The sequence below is a fragment of the Sorex araneus genome, chromosome X (assembly GCF_027595985.1).
Source record: "Sorex araneus isolate mSorAra2 chromosome X, mSorAra2.pri, whole genome shotgun sequence".
Taxonomy (NCBI): domain Eukaryota; kingdom Metazoa; phylum Chordata; class Mammalia; order Eulipotyphla; family Soricidae; genus Sorex; species Sorex araneus.
In genome coordinates this window covers 304,856,861-304,877,111 of record NC_073313.1, presented here as the reverse complement: position 1 = coordinate 304,877,111, position 20,251 = coordinate 304,856,861, and the positions used below count along the sequence as shown (strand labels likewise).

The following is a 20,251-nucleotide window of genomic DNA, read 5'->3' as shown; positions in this document are numbered from 1 at the left end:
ATTCTCTATTCCATCTGCCTTCTCCCCTCCGCTCATGAAGCAGGTTTCTAGCTATGGGGCAATCCTCCGGGCCCTTGTCTCTACTGTTCTTGGGTGTCAGCCTCATGTGATGTTATTCTATACTCCACAAATGAGTGCAGTCCTTCTATGTCTGTCCCTCTCTTTCTGACTCATTTCAATTAGCATGATACTCTCCATGTCTACCCATTTATAACTTCACCTCTCCTATCAGCTGCATAGTATTCCATTGTGTAGATATACCAAAGTTTCTTGAACCAGTCATCTGTTTTAGGGCACTTGAGTTGTCTCCAGATTTTGGCTATTGTGAACAGTGCTGCAATATTACACTTACTTTCATCCTGGCACTTATCAACTGAAATCATTCTGTTGATTTATACACCTGTTTGCCTGTTTATTATCCATCTCCACTATCTTCTACATACATCTGAGAGAAAACTTGTATGTGTTCTGTTAACTTCAGAAAACCTGGTGAAAATTCTTCCCAAACTGGGTCTAACACTTGCTAAATGCTCAATTGTGCAACATTGACATTTTTTTGGAAGTTACAGGATCAAACCTAGAGCATGGCATAAAATCACGGAGTCATATTCTCTGTCATATATCACTATCACTGTAGCTGTCATTCCATTGTTCATCTATTTGCTTGAGCAGGCACCAGTAACGTCTCCATTAGTCCTGGCCTGAGATTTTAGCAGCCTCTCCTTACTAGTATTTCCCAATGATTGGAGACTCTTTCAGGGTCTGGGGAATGAGACCTGTTATTGTTACTATATTTGGCATATCAAATATACCACAGTGAGTCTGCCAGGCTCTTCCTGTGTGGGCAGGATACTCTCGGCAGCTTGCCAGGCTGTCCAAGAGGGATAGAGAATGTGTACCAGATAATACAAGCAAGTATGTTAAAATAAAACACGTGTGCTGCTTAAGGCAGCCCACTGAAAGTGGACTAGACTATAAGAGGCTGTCATATATATGTACATACATGCACATATATAAACACTTGTATAAGTCTTGTTACATATTATCAAAATGCTTTTTTAAAAATTTGAGGTAAAAGAGACAGTCCAAGGGTATAGCTCTGACCCTGCACTTGACCTACCACAGTTTGATCCCAAATGCCTCAGATATTCCCCTGAACATGGCCAAGGGTTATCCCTGAGCCTCTAGAGATCCAGGAGGAAGCCCTGATCAGCTGCAGGTATGACCCAAAAACAAATAACAACAAAAAATAAGCAACATTTATTTTACCTCGAAACTATTAAGACATATATATATGTATATATTTGCTTTTTGGGTCACACCCAGCAATGCACAGGGGTTACTCCTGGCTCTGCACTCAGGAATTACCCCTGGCGGTGCTCAGGGGACCATATAGGATGCTGGGAATTGAACCCGGGTCGGCCACATGGAAGGCAAACACCCTACCCACTGTGCTATCGCTCCAGCCCCAAGATTTATATTTTGGGAGGGGGCAATTACATGACAAAATTTAAATCAGGTTGTTAAAATATCTGATTTTCTTTCAACCTCTCTTACATATTTCCTAAAAATCATTTATTCATAGCCTTTGTTCCGATGTTCAGTTGGGAAATGAGTGCTTATCTTACTTTTTATTATAAAGAAGGTGTTCCCTCTTTATAATCACTGTCACTGTCATACCGTTGTTCATTGATTTTCTCGAGCAGGCACCAGTAACATCTCTATTGTGAGACTTGTTGTTACTGGTTGTTTTTTCTTTTTGGCATATCAAATACGCCACGGGTAGCTTGCCAGGCTCGGCTATGCAGGCAGGATACTCTTGGTAGCTTGCCGGGCTCTTTGAGAGGAACAGAGGAATGAAACCCAGGTCAGTTGCATGCAAGGAAATGCCCTACCTGCTGTGTTATTGTTCCAGTCCTTCTTTATAATAAAAAGTAAATTTTAAAGATCAACAACCTAGTAGGAATTTGAAATATATTTTAAATTATCTTTCTGGATGCCAAAAGATGATTCGCTATATTTTTTATTTATTCCTATTAGAGGGAGGGTTGTATTCCTAGTTACTTAGTGATGCAAAGAGGATAATTTTACACATGAATAAAATGCTTTTTGCAATAGGATAGAATGCTCTATGAACATAGAGATGAAAACCTGCTAGCAAATCTGTGGGTAAGCAAAGTCTAAGCTCAGTATGAAAACAAGTGTAAAGATAAATCTACAGGAAATTGAAAATTGAAGGCCATCTATGAGGCCAAGACTAGATAAAATTACAATGATATTAATGTAAAAAGGGTAAATTCTTAAATTTTATTTACTGTTCATTAATTTAAGTAAAGTTTTAAAACTCTGTATAGATAGTTAAGCTAGATTTGTCCTTCACATGAAATCTCTAGAATATATATCACATTATTGCCTTCTTTCTTATTTTTGTTTGAAAGCCACACCCAGTGTGCTCAGGGCTTCATCCTGGCTCTGTGCTCAGGGATTACTCCCAGTGGTAATCACTGGGGAACCATATGCAGAGATTCGAATCAGAATTGGCCACCTTAACCTCTGTACCATCTCTCCAATCCATGATCAATTCATGATGTTCCTTAGAGACACAGGATGTCTCTGGGTGGCCAGAAATGACAGAAGTAGAAACTAGGAGTGACTGCTTCATGGGTCCAGGGCTTCTATTTGTGATCACGAAGATGCTCATTTATTCAGAGCCAGTGGTGATGCTTTTGCGGATGCAAATTTGTTTGTCTTGGTTTGGGTGCCCCACCTGGAAGTTTACAGGCCTTCCTCCTGGCTCTGTGCTCAGTGATCATGCCTGACAGTGATCAAGAACCATATGTGGTGCTGGGGATAAAATTAGGGTCAGCCTCATGCAAGGCAAGAACTTTAAGACCTGCGCTATCTATCTGGCCCATGATGTGAATTTTAACACACACACACACACACACACACACACAGAGAGAGAGAGAGAGAGAGAGAGAGAGAGAGAGAGAGAGAGAGAGAGAGAGAGAGGAGAGAGAGTGCGAGAGCGCAGTAAATGAAGTCAAGAAATTGTGGGAAGTTGGTTGAGTTTTTCCTCCTCTTTACAATGGGCTCTTCTTGCTGTTGTAGCTTCCCCATGACTTCCTGGCAGATGGAAAACAGAGTAGTAGACTCAAGTACAGTGTCCTCTTTTGCCATGGAGTACCTATACTCCATGGGGTCTACTCTATAACTTCTTCTGCAGGAAGTTCCATTTATCACTGGATGCTCTTTGTGTAGGTCAAAGGTCAGGGAGAGCATTTTTCTCTTTCCCCCTGCCCTCCCATTCTTGGCTGTTGTGCTAACAGGATGACACACACACCTAGCTATGGTGTTCACCAAGGGTCACACTACTCTAGTTGTGCTACTCTTCTATAGTGCTTACCAGATAAGCTTAGAGACATTTTCTTTTTAACATGAAATTTTGTTTTTAAATGTAGGCATTGTGGCTTGCAAACTTATTAATAACATAGTTTCGGTCTTTCAGTGCTTCCTCTCTAAACCCAGCACCAGTGTCAGCATCCCTCCACCAATGATCAGTGAATATAGTTTTTTGTTTATTTTAAGAAATAAAGCAGGGAGGAATGGAGGAAGGGAAAAGAGAAGGAAGAAAGGAAGGAAGGAAGGAAGGAAGGAAGGAAGGAAGGAAGGAAGGAAGGAAGGAAGGAAGGAAGGAAGGAAGGAAGGAAGGAAGGAAGGAAGGAAGGAAGGAAGGAAGGAAGGAAGGAAGGCTAAAAGAAACTTATCTAAGAGCATGTAGCTAATGTGGCTCAGTCTATTTTGGAAGCCGATGTGTTTCTCTAGTCCCACTGTTTGGTCAGAGGCATGTGACCTTCCATAGGCCTCTACTGGCAGCTGCAGCTGTCCAAGAGCCTGAGAGAGAGGGGCCTCAGATTTGGCTCCACAGATTTTGCTAGCATTCCACCAGGTTCCCTTCAGGGAGGGGCAAAACCTCTCATCCCATCCTGGATCCTTTCTGCTTGTTCTAGGTTTACTTCAAGTCCTCATTTGCTTCTTATACACCCACTCTTAGCAATTTTCATAAGGCTTTGGAATTTTAGGATTTTAAAAAAGGTTTTGGGTCCTAGCCAGTAATGTTCAGGGCTTATTCCTGGCTTTGCACTCCTCAGGAATCACTCCTAGCGGGCTCGAGAGACCCTATAGGATGCTAGGAATCAAACCCAGAGCACGCAAGGCGCGTGCAATCACCTTACTTGCCATACTATCACTCTAGCCACTGGGGTTTTAGAATTTTTGTTTTGAGGGGCTTTGGGGATCACACTTGATGTTGCTCAGGGGTTACTCCTGACTATACACTCAGGAATTACTCCTGGTGATGCTCAGGGACTTTATGGAGTTTTGGGGATTGAACCCAGGCTGGCCAAATGCAAGGCATGCACCTTATTTGCTATACTTTATCTACGGCCCTGGGGTTTTATGGATTTTTTTGTATGTTTGTTTTTGTATCACAACCCAGCTGTACTTAGGGATCACTCTTGATGATGCTCTGGGGACCCTATCAGGTGCCAGGAATCAATCCAGGTCAGAGAATTGCAAGGCCAGCTCCTTAATCTCCAAACTATCTCTCTAGGCCAGAGTATATATTTCTTTATTAAGAAGTCATTCAAAAATATTTTACATTTGTGTTTCTGTATTGTCTTAGAAGTATTTTTATTGTCAGTTACACTTTTTATTATAATTAATTTATAGCTTTTGTTTTTTTATTATAGTCAACCTTATCCACAAAAATGAACCAGAATTATAAGGACAGAAAACATAACAAATACCATTTGCATGATACTCAAGACTAAATACCTACAAACCTTGTTTAGGAAACTGTTGAGATTAGCTTAGAGGCATTTTCTTTTTAATCTGAAATTTTATTTTATTTTTAATTGTCGGCACTGTGACTTACAAACCTATTAATAACATAATTCCAGGCATTCAGTGCTTCTTCTCCAAACCTACCACCAGTGTCAGCATCCCTCCACCAATGATCCAAGTTTCTCTCCCTCTCCCTACCCAGACTCCACTGTAAACTAATTCCTTTTTAAACTCAATCCCTGTGAGAAACACTGTTATAAAGTTGTTCATATTAGGTTTCAGACATACAATGTTCCAGCACACATCCCTTCACCTGTGTCTAGTAAACTAAGTTTTTTAATTTACTTATTAGGGTTTGGGTCACATGTTTACAATAGTGTTGTCTCTTAATGTTTGGATGATTTTAGTTACTTCACCTTTAAACGTTGAAATATCCAAGACCCTTGACCAATGCCCTTATGCTATGCCCAGTTTGTTTCCTCATCCCTTGAGATCCACACTTTTCCCTCCTGGGCTTTCTCATTTCTGTAAGTCAGAGCCAAGGGCTTGCCATTATTCAATATCTTCCATTTCCTTATTTTGTGACTATACATAGCACAGAAAAGTGAGAATATCTGTTATTTGTCTTTCTACTTCTGATTAATTTCATTTAACATGATTCCACCCAGGCTATAGGAAACTGTATAATTTAATCTTGACTTATGACTGCATAATATTCTGTTGTGTATATACCACAATTTCTTCTTCTGCATAGGGTTACAATAGTGCCCAAGGTTAGGGTATCAGTGCTCAAAGTTACTGCATGTCCTGGCCACTGAAGTACCTCTGAACTTCTGTTTGCCCCTGTCAATCCCCACCCCAGCCCTATGTCTCTTCCATTTGGAATTACATCCCTCCTGCTTCTCCCCCAGTATTTGATAGGGTTTCAGTGTGTCCCGTTACCTCCCTGAGGCGCATCATCCATGTGCTTGAAACCCTCCTCCTACATTTCCATGTGTTTTTTAGTCAACCTATTAGTACCACCCCCTCCTCAAACAGGTATGTCATAGATTGATATTAATTATACACTTGATTTGTTTTTCTATATACCACAAACAAACAAATGAGTTCATCCTGTATTTGTACTTCTATCTTTTTTCAGCTTGGCACCCTCTAATTCCATCCAATTTGTTACAAACTGCATGACTTAATTTTTACAGTGGCTGTATAGTATTCCACTGTGTTCATCTGTTGTTGGACATTTGGCTTGTTTTTCTATGAAGAGCCACAAATGTCTTTTTTAGAACTAATGTTTTTGTGTTTAAGGAATTAGACACTAAAGAGTGGGGTAACTGGGTCAAATGGGAGCTCTGTTGTTAGTTTTGGAGAAATCTGCATATTGTTTTCCACAGAAGCTGAGCCAGGCGAAATTCCAAGTAACAGTGAATGAGGGTTCCTTTTCCACCACACCCCTATCCTGGACATATTTGAGGCCTATATAGTGTCTCCTAGATTTATCCACTTTATCTCCTCATTCTCATTTATTTTGGGGGGTTCACCCAGTGGTTCTTAGGGACTACTCTTGGTTCTGTGCTCAGGGGTTGCTCCTGGCCAGGCTCAGGGAGCCATGTGGTTCTAAGAACAGAACTCGGTACTCCCCAAAGGTGAAGCCTGTGCTTCAGTCCCCTGAGTTCCAGCCCTTCCTTCGCTCTTCAACCCTCTGAGTGACAGTCTATGATGACCACATGAGTGCCCCCTCCTGGAGGCCCCAGCTCTATGATCTGGTACAAACCTTCCTATGGTTTCCTCAGTTTTCCTTGTAATGTGTTCTTTCATTAAAAAAAAATCCCACAAAACCTTAAATATACATGTTAATTTTAATAAAAAGATGAACTATGATTAAAAAAATTAAACCTAACCCACAAACTGCCCCCAGTGCCATGTAATCTTATCAACGGCCAAGATCCAGTGACTATAAAACAAAGCTCCTGCGACAAATGAGAAGTACGAGCTTGCAGCAATGGGATGTGAGGGTGCTCTCGGGGAGTTGGGTGGTACCGGCCCCGCTCTCCACCGAGATATGATCCCAGCGGCCGCACGTGTGCGGCCTCACTGCAGCTGCATGAGCATGATTCCAGAGGTCAGCTAAACTACTTTTGGTACCGGCAGCTCCTTGCAGAAATGTCTCCAGACTGAGAACTAAGCTGTGGCCCCATGCCTGCCCAGGAGGAGAAAGGTTTTTCTCTCTTGCCTTTTCTTTGCCAGGGGGGAAGGGCATGGTGATCACCATATTATGAGAACCACAAATGAGAGATACAAGCTTACAATGATCCAATTTCTGGAAGAAATTTCCCTGGACTTAGTTGCTAAAATACAGAAATCCAAAACCTCATATCTCTTCACAGCAGGTCTGACTCTAGTGGGGAACTCCTAACAATAATAGTGAGTTTTTTTTGTGGAAATATGAATGTAAACAAAGTAAAGAGAAAGTAAAGTGAAATTTATCAGTTACACAGGTTGGGGTGGGTGGATGGGGGGATGGGAGGTATACTGGGATTTTTTGGGTGGTGGAATATGTGCACTGGTGAAGGGATGGTTGTTTCAGCATTGTATAACTGAGACTTAAGCCTGAAAGCATTGTAATTTTCCACATGGTGATTCAATAAAATTAAATAAATAAATATTTTTAAAAAGAAAAAAAAACAAACCAAAGCTCCTGGAAGAGAGTGATGCAGAACTTTCTGCCCCCTTGCCAGACTATCTTCACTGGGGCCCCATTGGAGGGGGTCAGGTTGAGTTTCCCTCCCCAAGAAGAGCCCTTGCAGCTGAAAACCTTCAGAACCCAGCCACAGCCATGCTCAAGGCCACTCTCCACATGCTCGGATGAGCATCACCATGAAGGAACCGACAGAGGAACCCAGGTATATGGGACCTATGGCTGAGATCTCCAAGCCTGCTCGGATCGGGACTGGGCCTCCTCCACCCAGATCACCAGTTTTCCAGTAGCTTGGCAGTCACACCCACAAACTGCTGACCTTCCTCCCCCCTACCCCCATGTAATCTCATCAATGGCCAAGATCCAGAGACTATAAAACAAAACTCTGGGAAGAGAGTGATCCAGAATCTCACACGGCAGAGCCTGGCAAGCTACCTTGTGGCGTATTCGATATGCCAAAACCAGTAACAATAATGGGCCTCATTCCCCTGAATGCGACAGGGATGAATGGAGACATTACTGGCACCCACTCGAGCAAATCGATGAGCAACAGGACAACAGTGATACAGTGAAGTGGCGGAGCCAGCGTCTTTTACACAGATCTGTGGGTCACTCAGGGTGGAGAGGAGAAGCTGCATAGGCCACTGAGGAAGGCAGCACTTCTGTCTGTGGTCACAAATCTCCAAGCCTGGACCAATGGCTTGAAAAAGTAGTTTCCTTTGTGCTCAGGAAAAGAAGGCGACTGTATGCATGGCAGCCGCACACTGCTGCCCTGATGAGAAAAGCATTGGTGGAGCATCAGAGTCCCTGGCTAGTCACGCCCCCCACCTGCCCCGTAGATGTGCTCTCCCGGGAATTCTGCAGCCATCTCTGTCTTTTCATTGCTGGTATCCACTGTAGACTCAGGAGGAGCAGTTCTGGTCACACAGTGGTTTGATGAAGTGCTCAGGCCCAACGAGATAAAGCAGTGGTTAAGGCACTTCTTGCATGCAGCCAACCCAGGTTTGCTCCTCGCCTCCGCACAGGGCCTCCTGAGCTTTGTCAGGTGAGTTCAGAGCTAGGATGAAGCCCTGAGTAGAACGGGGTTTGGCCCTAAAGTAAAACACACAAAAAAAGTTAAGATGTTCAAAACTGAAGGGGTCCTGTGGTGGAGAGAACTAATGTCAAGGGCACTCCCCCTCCCTGGGCTCAGGATTCTTGGCAGGAAGCCAAAGCCGGTCTGAACACGAGTCTTGCCCACCTGCTGCATTGCAGCTGTTAGTCTTTGTTTCTTTATTTAAATTTTTTTCTAACAATATTTTTTAAAATTTCAGCACCGTGATTTACATTTGCGTCTCTCGCAGAGAGACAATCCCACCGCCAGTGTCTCCCAGTTCCCTCCCACCCCCAGCCTGCCTCTTTCCCTCCCCCCATTTTTTGCAGCTGCTGGTCTTGATCTGTACTGCACACAGATGACTGCCTTTGATCTGTCCCGTGTACATATACTCCTAACAACGCTGAGGCGTGGATTCCTGACGCAGGCTGGCTGTTACTCGGCACCTCTGTCAGGAAGCCATAAACCCTGCATCTACCTGCTGGCCTCTGAGTGCGCACATTGACATCCATGGTCATTATATACCTCAGCTCTCTGGTGTGCTGTTACGCTTCTGAAAACACAATTCCTTTTATTAATGAGGAAACCACTGCCCTGAATATGGATCCATCTTCGTCGTTCTCACTTGGGATGAGCATCCAGTTTTATTAAGCTGCATGCCTTTCTTTACAGAGTCCTGTTAAGAAATAGAATTCAGAGGGGCTGCTGCGGTCATCCACCAGGTAGGGCACTTGCCTTGTACACAGACACCGGGTTTGATCCCGACTTACTGTATGGGAATACGGTACCCTAGCCCTGCCAGGAGTGATTCCTGAGTGCAGAGCCAGGAGTAGCCCCTGAGCTTTGCTGGGTGTGACCCAAAAAGCCAAAAAAAAAAAAAAAAAAGAATTCAGGAGCGCTGAGCACCAAGGGAAAAGCTGAGAAAAGACTCTCATCTCTGTGCTGCTCGCAGATGAAGCAGGGCTACAGACAGCTGGGAAATACTGAACAGAGCAGGAGGGCAGCTGGGGGAGGGAAGGTCTGTACTCAGCAAATAGAACATGGGAGGCTCTACTGGCCCTATCAGAGCGCAGTTCTATGAAGACCCTCTTATCACATTGCTGCATGTTTTCATTCTCTCTCCCCCCCTCCACACACACAAAGAGAAAAGATTCAAGAAAGATATGAAGAGGAAATGAGAAGAACAGAAAAAACACCAACCCCCGGCCCAGACGCCCCCCCCCCCCCCCCCGTCCCCCAGAGGAGCCGTAAATAGGCAATGAAATGTCCATGCTCCTGGAGGAAAATCAGATCTTGAATGTAAATGCCCAGAAAGAATTGTGAAGTCAAGCTCCCCTCCTGCTACTGAATGTAGATCTGCACATTCCTTAAAATCTAGTGGAGGGTTTCCTTTAATTACAAAAGCAAGCAGCACGTGCTGGGTCTGAGAAAGATGGAAAAGATAACTATGAAGAAGAAAAATTAACCGCTACCCCCAAATCAGCATTTTTATCATTTCCTTCTGTTTCTGTTTCTGTTTCTCTCTCTCTCACTCTCTCTCTCTCTCTCTCTCTCTCTCTCTCTCTCTCTCTCTCAGACACACACACACACACACACACACACACACACACACACACACATACACACACACACCATTTTTTCTCCTGTCAATGTAATGGAGTATATACTACAGACATTTTTTTTCTTTTTGGGTAACACCCGGCGATGCATAGGAGTTATTCTGGGCTTTGCACTCAGGAATTACTCCTGGTGGTGCTTGGGGGACCATATGGGATGCTGGGAATCAAACCCGGGTTGGCTGCATGCAAGGCAAATGCCCTACACACTTTGCTATCGCTCCAGCCCCCAAACATTTCATTTTAGTGTCACTTTAATTCTTTTGCAATTTTTCATTGTATTTTATCATTTTATTTATTTTTTTAAAAAGTTTGTTTGGTTTCTTTGGTTTTGGTCTGTCCTGATGGTGCTCAGGGACTACTCCTGGCCCAGTGCCTCTCTTAGCAGTGCATGGGGAAACGGCGCCATGCTGGGGATCAAAACCAAACCTCCTACATGCAAAGCAAGCACTTAGTTCATGGAGTTGTCTTTCTGGTTTCTCATTTAAAAATGTGTTAAGTTGGGGCTGGAGCAATAGTACAGCAGGTAGGGCTTTTGCCTTGCATGCTGCTGACCCGGGTTCAATTCCCAGCATCCCATATGGTCCCCCGAGCACCACCAGGAGTAATTCCTGAGTGCAAAGCCAGGAGTAACCCCCGTGCATCGCCGGGTGTGACCCCAAAGGCAATAAATAAATAAATAAATAAATAAATAAATAAATAAAATGTGTTAAGTGTCATAGAAAATGACTATATAATATTCTATCTTTTAAACACCATCATTGATATATACACAACCATTCTCCATTTTCTGACTTTGATGGGGTTGGGTCAAACCCAGGGGTTTTCAGAGATAATCAAAGCTCCAAGGTTGGGGGTGTTTCCTGCAGTGCTTTGGGAGATTATGTGGCACTGGGATCAAACCTAGGCCTTCTGCGTGCGAAGTATGTGCTCAGATCTTGACTACCTTTCTGTCTACAGAATTTATAGTGCTATTTTCCACCACAGAAATAGTACAATAATAAGTATTTGTTTGCGTCTGCTTATCTTTGGGGTTGAGTAAGGTCTTTCGGATTGGAATTCCTCGATTAACGAGCACACGTGACGAGCTGTTCACCATGCAAATTACTACATGCCCAAACAAATGTTCATTGTTGACACATTTAAATTGTTAATAACAAACAGAACCCTATGCAAATCAAAAGATACTGTTTTTCAATGCCCTGAACATTCAAAGAAAAGTTACAGTATCTGGTGTGTTGCTTTTCATTTCCAAATTCCCCCTTGTTGATTGCTCCGTGAAAATGCAAACGAAGACCTTGACATTGTTTTCCTGGCCCAACCAGCCAGTAGGGAGTGCTAAAGAGACACTACAGAAGGAAAGAGTTCTGTGTCCTGGTTGCAGAGGGCTTATTCAGCTGGTTCTTAGAGCAGGCATCTCCTCTCCAGGCTTGATAAAGCCCAGTAGCTTCCCCTGGCATCCTACCCCTACCAGCTTTGTCTGGGACTATCTGCAAAATAGCACTTTCCCAGGAGCAGCTTCCCCCAGCACCCCCGAGTGCTGCAAGGTGTGCATCATCTCAGCAGCTCCCCTCCTTAGAGACACAGCCACTCTGCTCGTTAGCATTCTCTTGCCTCCCTGCTAGCCAACCCCTATCATCGCACCAGTGGACAAAGAAAGCTAATAATCCTTGACAGTAAGCTTCCCCTGTTCAAATTACTATATGATTTCTCTTTTCTATTGGTCAAGGGCTACTGCTCAACTCTGGTCTCACTGATGGGTGATGCAGCCTGTCTCCTCATCTCCGCAGCTGAGATGCAGCCTGGATCTCAGCTCTGATTCAGCCCCAGATATTATGTGTCGAGGTTTTAAATCATTGAAACTCTTATAAATATCACTTTATGCTTTCCAGTGGAAAGCCCGTTTGACATTTCATTTGAATGGCAGCATTCAGGCACTCCTGAACTATTGCTTTATTCTCTTTTTTTGGTCTCTTCCACAGAGCAGTCACCAAATCCAGTCAGCTCCTCCGAGCCTTCTCTCTTGTTCTGTCTGCCAGTGTCTTTATTCCATCTCCCCACTTCAGACACCTAACCCTGTACACCGGCAACACCCAGCTATGCTCAGGGTTACTCCTGGCTCTGCACTCAGATCAGTCATGGCAGGGGACTGTAAAAATATATACTCATGGAAGGATGTGTTCACGGGCTCTCCGAGCAGCTCTCTATCGCTGCCAATGTTTGGTGCTCTTGAGCTGCTGTGTACGGATGGATCGGGATGGCTGTTGGCCAAAGGCAGGCAAAGGAAGAATGAAGACCAAGCTGGTTGCTGATTAGTTGCTGTTTATTCAATCTCTCATCTCTCCCACCTCACACAATTTTCATTCTTAGATCCTAGGTTTCCTTCATTTCTCACCCCCTGATTTCTGGATCCTGACTCTGACCCCTCCACTCTTACAGTCTTAGTTTATATAGCAATCACATAGGGCGGTGAACAAAGGTGGGTTGAACATTAACAAATCAACAAAGAGAGGTAAGGCCACTCCTCCAGGAGATTAACTCAAGGATAAAATCTCATCTAAGGAGATTACTCCAGATTACTAGGAGATCTGCTCAAGGGCGGGATCCCATCCAGAGTGTGTCACTTTCTTCTTTCCTCAGCTAGCAATCCACCTAACTAGTTGTAGTAAATTTACTTCTAATATTTCTAGCAATGTCATTCTGTCTGAGCACAGTAAGAGATATGCACTGCACTGTAGCACCGTTATCCCATTAATCATTGATTTACTCATGAGCGCCAGTAGTGTCTCCATTTGTCCCAGCCCTGAGATTTTAGCATCGTAAACTTTATGCCCTCTCTCCTCGGATGCGGCAGGCCAACTGGATGTCTTTGGGCCTAATGGTGACACTCTTGGCATGGATGGTGCAAAAGTTGGTATCTTTGAAGAGCCCCACCAGGTAGGCCTCACACGCCTCCTGCAGCGCCATGATTGCCAAGCTCTGGGAGTGCAGGTCGGTCTTGAAGTCCTGTGAGATCTCACATGCCAGCCGCTGGAACGGCAGCTTGCACATAAGCATCTCGGTGGACTTCTGGTAGCAGCAGATCTCGCACAGTGCCACAGTGCTGGGCTGGTAGCCATGCGACTTCTTCATGCCACCCTGGCTGGTGCACTCTTGAGGGTCGCCTTAGTGGCCAGCTGCTTGTGGGATACCTTCCTGTCTGTTGACTTGTGCACCATCTGCTTTCTACGAGCCCTCTCATTCTTCCCAACTCAGCTGGAGACTCCTTCAGGGTTAGGGAAATGAGACCCATTTTTGCTACTGTTGTTGGCATATTTAGTACATCACGTAGCTTGCCAGGCTCTGCTATAGTAAGAGATATATGCAACTTAAAGTTTGGTTCTTCCTGAGGACATCTCACTATATATTCCAGACCACAGTCCTCAGGCCAGGTTAGTCTTCCTAACCCCAGCAGGGTCCTAATCTCGTTGTTACTTTTGGATCATGACAGCATTTGTCTATGGCCATGCTTTCAACTTATAGTTGAGTATTGTGGCGCTTTGGCCTGGCCCACTTTGATGCCAGGGTAGCTCACAGCTTGCCCTGGGTCCATTCAGTCCCTCGTTGGGACCCTGCTTTTGTTGTGGTGTTAGGAACCAAGGGCAACTGAGTTGAGAAAGCAGATGCCCAAGAGTAAATATTATTCGGAGTCAATTAACTCCCAAGTTACAAAAGCATAATATTAACTGTCTTCCTGTGTCCATACAGAAAGGACATTGCTATAAGGTAAATTATGCAAAACACATAACTTACAAGTTCAGCGTCCTTAGAAGGATCTGATCTTACAAGCTACCCGAATCTGATTAGGGGAAAAGGTGACTGACTGGTTGGGGAGGAGGGTGCAGAGAAGAGTTTACAGATAAATGAAGAAATGGTAGTGACTCTGGGAGCACTGTGATGGTTGTAACCCAATAAACCTAAGTTCTCTGCGGCAAGGCTGAAAGGATAACCAATGTTATCCTACAGGGGACCATATTTGATCTTCCAGCACCAGCCGGAGATCAAACTCCATCAGCCGCATGCAAGGCAAGTGCTCTACCCACTATAATATTTCTCTGACCTCAAGAATTCTCTTTTCTAGACATTTTTCTCCTACTCAAAATGAATGACATCTGAATAAATAGTCCCCAACCACAAACATTGAATGAATTAGTGACCGTGTGAGCTAATGAAGATTCCCTTCCTTGTTATCATCAAGATCACCAGTCAATGAAGCTGCTCAACTTGTCAGGTAAGTAAAGATACCAAGGATAACAGCTTTCCTGCTACCTTGAGCATGGAAGAAAGCCCCCAGTATAAGGAGAACTGAGTTGCTACAAAGTAATAATAAGTGCCTCTTTTTCAGCTTACTGGAAATTGTACACATCCTTCAAGATCCAGATTGCCTAGCAAAGTTTAGGAGACCATATGCTAATTGGGGAAAGAACATGGGTTGGCTATGTGCGAGGCAAATGCCTTAACCCCTGTGCTATCTCTGGCCCCTAAACCTTCACTGTATACAAATTCCCAGGTGAGGGGCTGGAGCTATAGCACAGCAGGTAGGACGTTTGGCTTGCACACGGCCAACCCGGGTTCTAATCCCAGCATTCCATATGGTCCCCTGAGCACCGCCAGGAGTAATTCCTGAGTGAAGAGCCAGGAGTAACCCCTGTGCATCGCCGGGTGTGACCCAAAAACAAACAAACAAAAAAATTCCCAGGTGATAATGAAGCTGGTGGCTGGAGATCACATTTTCAGAACACTAGGCTAGCCCACGCCATCTTTCCCAATAGCCCCTCCAAATGTGTTTCTGCAAACCTAGGACTGGCCTGAGGTGTGAGCATGTACTGAAAGCATTGCCAGTCATTGAATTGTAGGGGTGTGTGTGTGTGTGTGTGTGTGTGTGTGTGTGTGTGTGTGTGTGTGTGTGTGTGTGTGTTTAGGCAAACCCTACTGAGCTCAGGGATTACAATTGCCAAGGTTCTGGGAACCATATGGGATAGCAGGGATTGAGTGTAGGTCTACTGAGTGCAAGGCAAGGGCTGTGCTATCTCTCCTGCTGTTGTATCTTTCTAGGCCCTGAATCATACATAGTCTTGATACTGAAAATTTTAATCTTAGATTTTTCCATATTCTCCTCATTCTTTTTTTTTTCTTTTTGGGTCACACCTGGCGATGCACAGGGGTTACTCCTGGCTCATGCACTCAGGAATTACTCCTGGTGGTGCTCAGGGGACCATACAGGATGCTGGGAATCAAACCTGAGTCGGCCGCATGCAAGGCAAATGCCCTGCCCGCTGTGCTATCACTCCAGCCCCCTCATTCTATTTTTGTGTCCAAACCAGGAGTTCTCTGGCCACCAAGTGATTCTCCACACTGCAAGTTGTTCCTCTGGGCTCTCACCCTCAGGATCACACTGAGCTGAACATGAGCAGGTGTCACTGCCTGTGCTGTCAGCCCAGGACTGGTGTCAGTTGGGCACAAGTGCCCCCTGAGAGGCAGGCTCCTCTGGAGAACTCTCTTCCACTTGCTCCTATTCCTTCTAGATTCTCACAGTGGTTAAGTGTCCCAACCGTTTGCGCTAGAATTTGTGTTTGCTTTGGGTCCTTTCCAGAACTGCCTTCTCGTGGGGCCTGGGCTGGTTTGAGGCACTCCCTGCCTGCTTCCCTAGGGGGCGCACTCGCCCCAGACCAGTCCCAGAGAAGGCCCCTGGACAGATGGTCCTCGCTGGGCTTAGAAATCTGCTCACTGAACATGCCTGTTGGTGGAAAACACGCTGCGTGTCTGGGGCGCTTGGTGGAATCGGAAGGGTAGGGGGAGGGGCGGACCATCTGCTTGGGCTGGGGAGGCGGGTGACTAGATTCGTATCCTGCTGTGATGCCAGATCGTTGCATGACCAAGACCCCTGCCAAGGTACCCAGAACATGTCTCTGAACGCCCGGGGAAATTGCGGCGTTGGTGTGATGCTGTAATAAGAGGATTCACTTCAAGTCCCTTCCACCACAAGTGCTTTAAACGGTACTTCCTGCTGTTCACGTGGGACCCGTTGACTTCTGTTTGAGAGGAGGGATTTCTCCTGGCAGGAGGAGATTTGTGGTCAAAAATAGCTCCGGAGCACCTGCAGGGAGGGGTGAGTGAAGAAGGGGCTTTGCAGGGGAGGAAGGAAGAATTTAGGGAGCTCCTGGTGACATTTGATTTACAAGACACTGATCAAATCCTCAGGCTAAGGAAAAGAAAATGGAAGAAAAACATCTCTATTCTTGAGTCCGGGAAGGATGGGGAGAGGGAGATTAAATAACCTGAGGTGGTCAGCACCTTACTGACTGGGGAGCTTGTGTCAAGGAACTGAAAGACTTTTTAGCACCCAGTGAAAACCAGGGTGACTAGGCTCTGAGTAAGGGGTTCCTGAGAGGGGCAAAGGACACTCATGATGGAGGCTTAGTTCTTTTTTTAATTTAATTGAATTTAATTCATAATTTATTATTTATTTATTTTTTTAAATTTAAATTTTATTGAATCACCATGTGGAGGGTTACATAGTTCTCAGGATTATGTCAGTTATACAATACTCAAACATCCTTCCCTTCACCCGTGCCCATATTCCATCACCAACCACCCCATTATACCTCCCGCCCCCTCCCGACCCCCAGTCCCCGCCCTTGTAAGTGATAAGTTTCACTTCGTTTACGCTTTATCTTGGTTACAGTCCATGTTTCAACACATAACTCACTATTGTTGCTAGGGTTTCCCCCCAAAAAAGAAAAGACAGTCCCACTGTCAAGGAAGCATTTGATGGCTCTCCATTGCTGAGAATGTAGAGATATTAAGTCCCGCTGTTTGTTACATAACTTTTCTATTTTTTTCCCCCTCGTCCCGCGCCACCGAGATCACACCTGTTTAATAATCACCACGCTGCCTGACAAAGGGAAAACAAACCAAAAAAGATGGTTATTTCCTGTCATCAGCCGGCGTGGGGCTCTGGCTTAGTTGATAGTCTGGTAGAATGTCTGCAAGCAGTTTCTGGAACCCAAAGTAATACGCTGGTATCGGCCCCGGCTCGAGATTCCACCAGCGTCCCGCTGTTCCAAGTACATAATAATTTATTCCCTTGTATCCCATTCCCAAGCCACCAGGTCCGTGTCAGCTTAATGGACATCATACTATGGTTAACTCAATGCCGCGTTTCTTCCCGAGAAAGAAGGATATTTCTTCTCAGCCGGCGTGGGGATATGGCTTAGTTCAGTCTATAGAGATGGCTACCACTTTGGTAGCCTTCAATATTTCAGCAAAAGACTTACTATTCTTGTTAGGATTTCCCACCAAAGTCCGACCCGTTAAAAAGGAACCATTTCATATTGGTGATGATTAAATGACAATAGGTTGTGCGGCCATGGCAGCGGCCTCGCGGCTTTGAATTTCTGTATAAAGTCCAGGGAATGTACAGCCAGAAATTACACGTCGCTACAAACTTTAACCCTATTATGGTCCCCCCAAAGTCCAACCCATTACAAAGGAACCATTTCATATTGCTGATGATTAGATGACATTAGGATGCCGAGGCCGCGCGGTTTTGGGTTTCTATATAAAGTCCAGGGAAAATTCTGCCTAAAATTCTATCGTTACAATCTTTTACCCTTCAACAAAAAACTCAGTACTATTGTTTGGAGTTTCCCCCCACGGTAAGCCCTGCCAAAAAGGAACATTTACACGTTGCTGACAATCAAGAGATATTAGGTTGTGAGGCTGCAATTGCAGCCGCGCGGTTTTGGATTTCTATATGAAGTCCAGGGAAAATTCTTTTGGTAATTGCATCACTCGCTGGCAGCGCCTGGGCCAGAAGCTCCGAGCACACAGTTTGGAGGCATTTTGGGGGCTCTGCTCGTGTCCAAAGTGGTTCAGTTGCCTCCGGGGTCTATCTCGCGCGGGGCCAGAAAGGCCATTATTTATTTTTTAAATGTTATTGAATCACCATGAGATAGTTACAAGCTTTCATGTTTGGGTTACAATCTCACAATGATCAAACACCCATCCCTCCACCAGTGCACATTTCTCACCACCAATATTCACAGTATACCCCCCTTTCCCACCCTCCCCCTGCCTCCATGGCAGACAATATTCCCCATACTCTCTCTCTACTTTTGGGCATTATACCTTGCAACACAGACACTGAAGGTCATCATGTCTGGTCCATTATCTACTTTCAGCATTCATCTCTCATCCCAACTGGTTCCTCTAGCCATCATTTTCTTAGTGATCCCTTCTCTATTCCATCTGCCTTCTCCCCTCCGCTCATGAAGCAGGCTTCCAGCTATGGGGCAATCCTCCTGGATGGAGGCTTCGTTCTTGCAAGACCCATTCCACAGGAGCTCTGCATAGCAGTCTCCCTACATCCACCTGGCTCCCACAGTCCAGCCAGATGCTCCCCTCAGCCCCTGAAATGATACCCAGAGCTCCTGATTTTTGTTGTTGTTTTTTTGTTAGTTTTAGACCACACCAGTCGGTTTTCAGGGTTTACTCCTAGCTCTGTACTCAGAGGTCACTCCTGACAGGGCCCGGGGGACCAGGTTGGATGCCGAGGATCGAATCTGGGTTGGTACTATCACGCTGGCCTCAGTGCTCCTGAGTTTGTTTGTTTGTTGTTGTTGTTGTTTTTGGCTTTTTGGGTCATACCCGGCGATGCACAGTGGTTACTCCTGGCTCATGCACTCAGGAATTAAGTTCTGGTGGTGCTCAGGGATGCTGGGGATTGAACCCACATTGGCTGCATGCAAGGCAAACGCCATACCCGCTGTGCTCCTGAGTTTTGTCCCTGTCTGACTGTCTTGAGACTGCATGCAGGAGTCTCTGGTGGAGGAAGTTCAGTGATCTGCTGCCAGGCTGCACTTGCATTTTTTTTCTTCTGACCCTGCCACTGACCAGCTCAGAGCCCTGGGGCCATGACTCTGCTGTTCAGAACACCGCTACCCTCCTATCCGTAGAGCAGATTGCTATCATTCTGACCTCCGGGAGTTATCATGAGCTTCAGTGAGCTCGATGTAGGAGGCGCTATGCAGAGAGGAAGTACAGGTCTCAGGAGTGTACCTGGCAGGCTTGGCTTGGCGTGGTTCCTAGTTCACCTCAAGGCACTGTTTTCTGTCTCTTAGTCATTTTCCTCTGTGACACCAGTGAGGGGTCTTTTTGCTACCAAGGGCCGCTTGGAGACCTATAGCATCATTTGTAAGTCTTTCAGTAAAGACGGTCGGGAAGAAGCATAGACAGCTGTGCCATCATGAACATGGCCCAGACCACATGATTTCATGGGCCTCAGGATCCGTGGGATGGGTGAGCACCACCTCTGCTCTCCAGGGAACAACAGAACCTTTTTTTTTTTTCTAAAGTTCCGTGTCAACACTATCGTGTGGTCTTGACATATTTGAGTCCCGACACTCCTAACCATCACAGGAGGTGGGTGCTGTCTTGCATTAGCTCCATTGTCACAATGGAACCCTCAGAGAGGTGAAGCCAGGACCTCGACAGCACAGGGCTCAGAGGGCCAGAGCTGGTCTAAGGCCTTTCATCAGACAGAACTCCATGATGAAGTACCGAGGCTGGTTTTGCCTGACTGTGGGCAGGGAATAAAGCCCTAAACATTCAAGCTAGCTACCTTCAGTCTAACCTTTCCTCAGCAACTCTGAGGCCCCTGTAGCTGCAGAGGCTAGGGAGCACATCCCTAAAGTTTCTCTTCTATTTAATCACACACTTGGTCTATTTTCTTCATCTCCACACTCAGGGTAGACATTTGGCTCTGGAATAAAATATACTCACTCCCGAATCTCTATTTTCTGTCAGACGATCTTTCCATCTGGAAGTCTCTAGCTCTTTATTCTACTCATTGAAATAGTAATTAGAATACTTCATATTTGCTGAAAGCTTACACCATGCTACACACTTAAAAGAGTGATCTTTTGCAACACTAGTTCACTTGGGGCTGAATCCTACGAGGCT

The 20,251-nt window shown here is 45.2% G+C and overlaps 1 pseudogene; it reads right to left on the bottom strand.

The window, feature by feature from the left end:
- Positions 1-13,075: 13,075 nt before the first annotated feature.
- Positions 13,076-13,467, bottom strand: LOC101549911 (uncharacterized; annotated as a pseudogene).
- Positions 13,468-20,251: the final 6,784 nt, after the last annotated feature.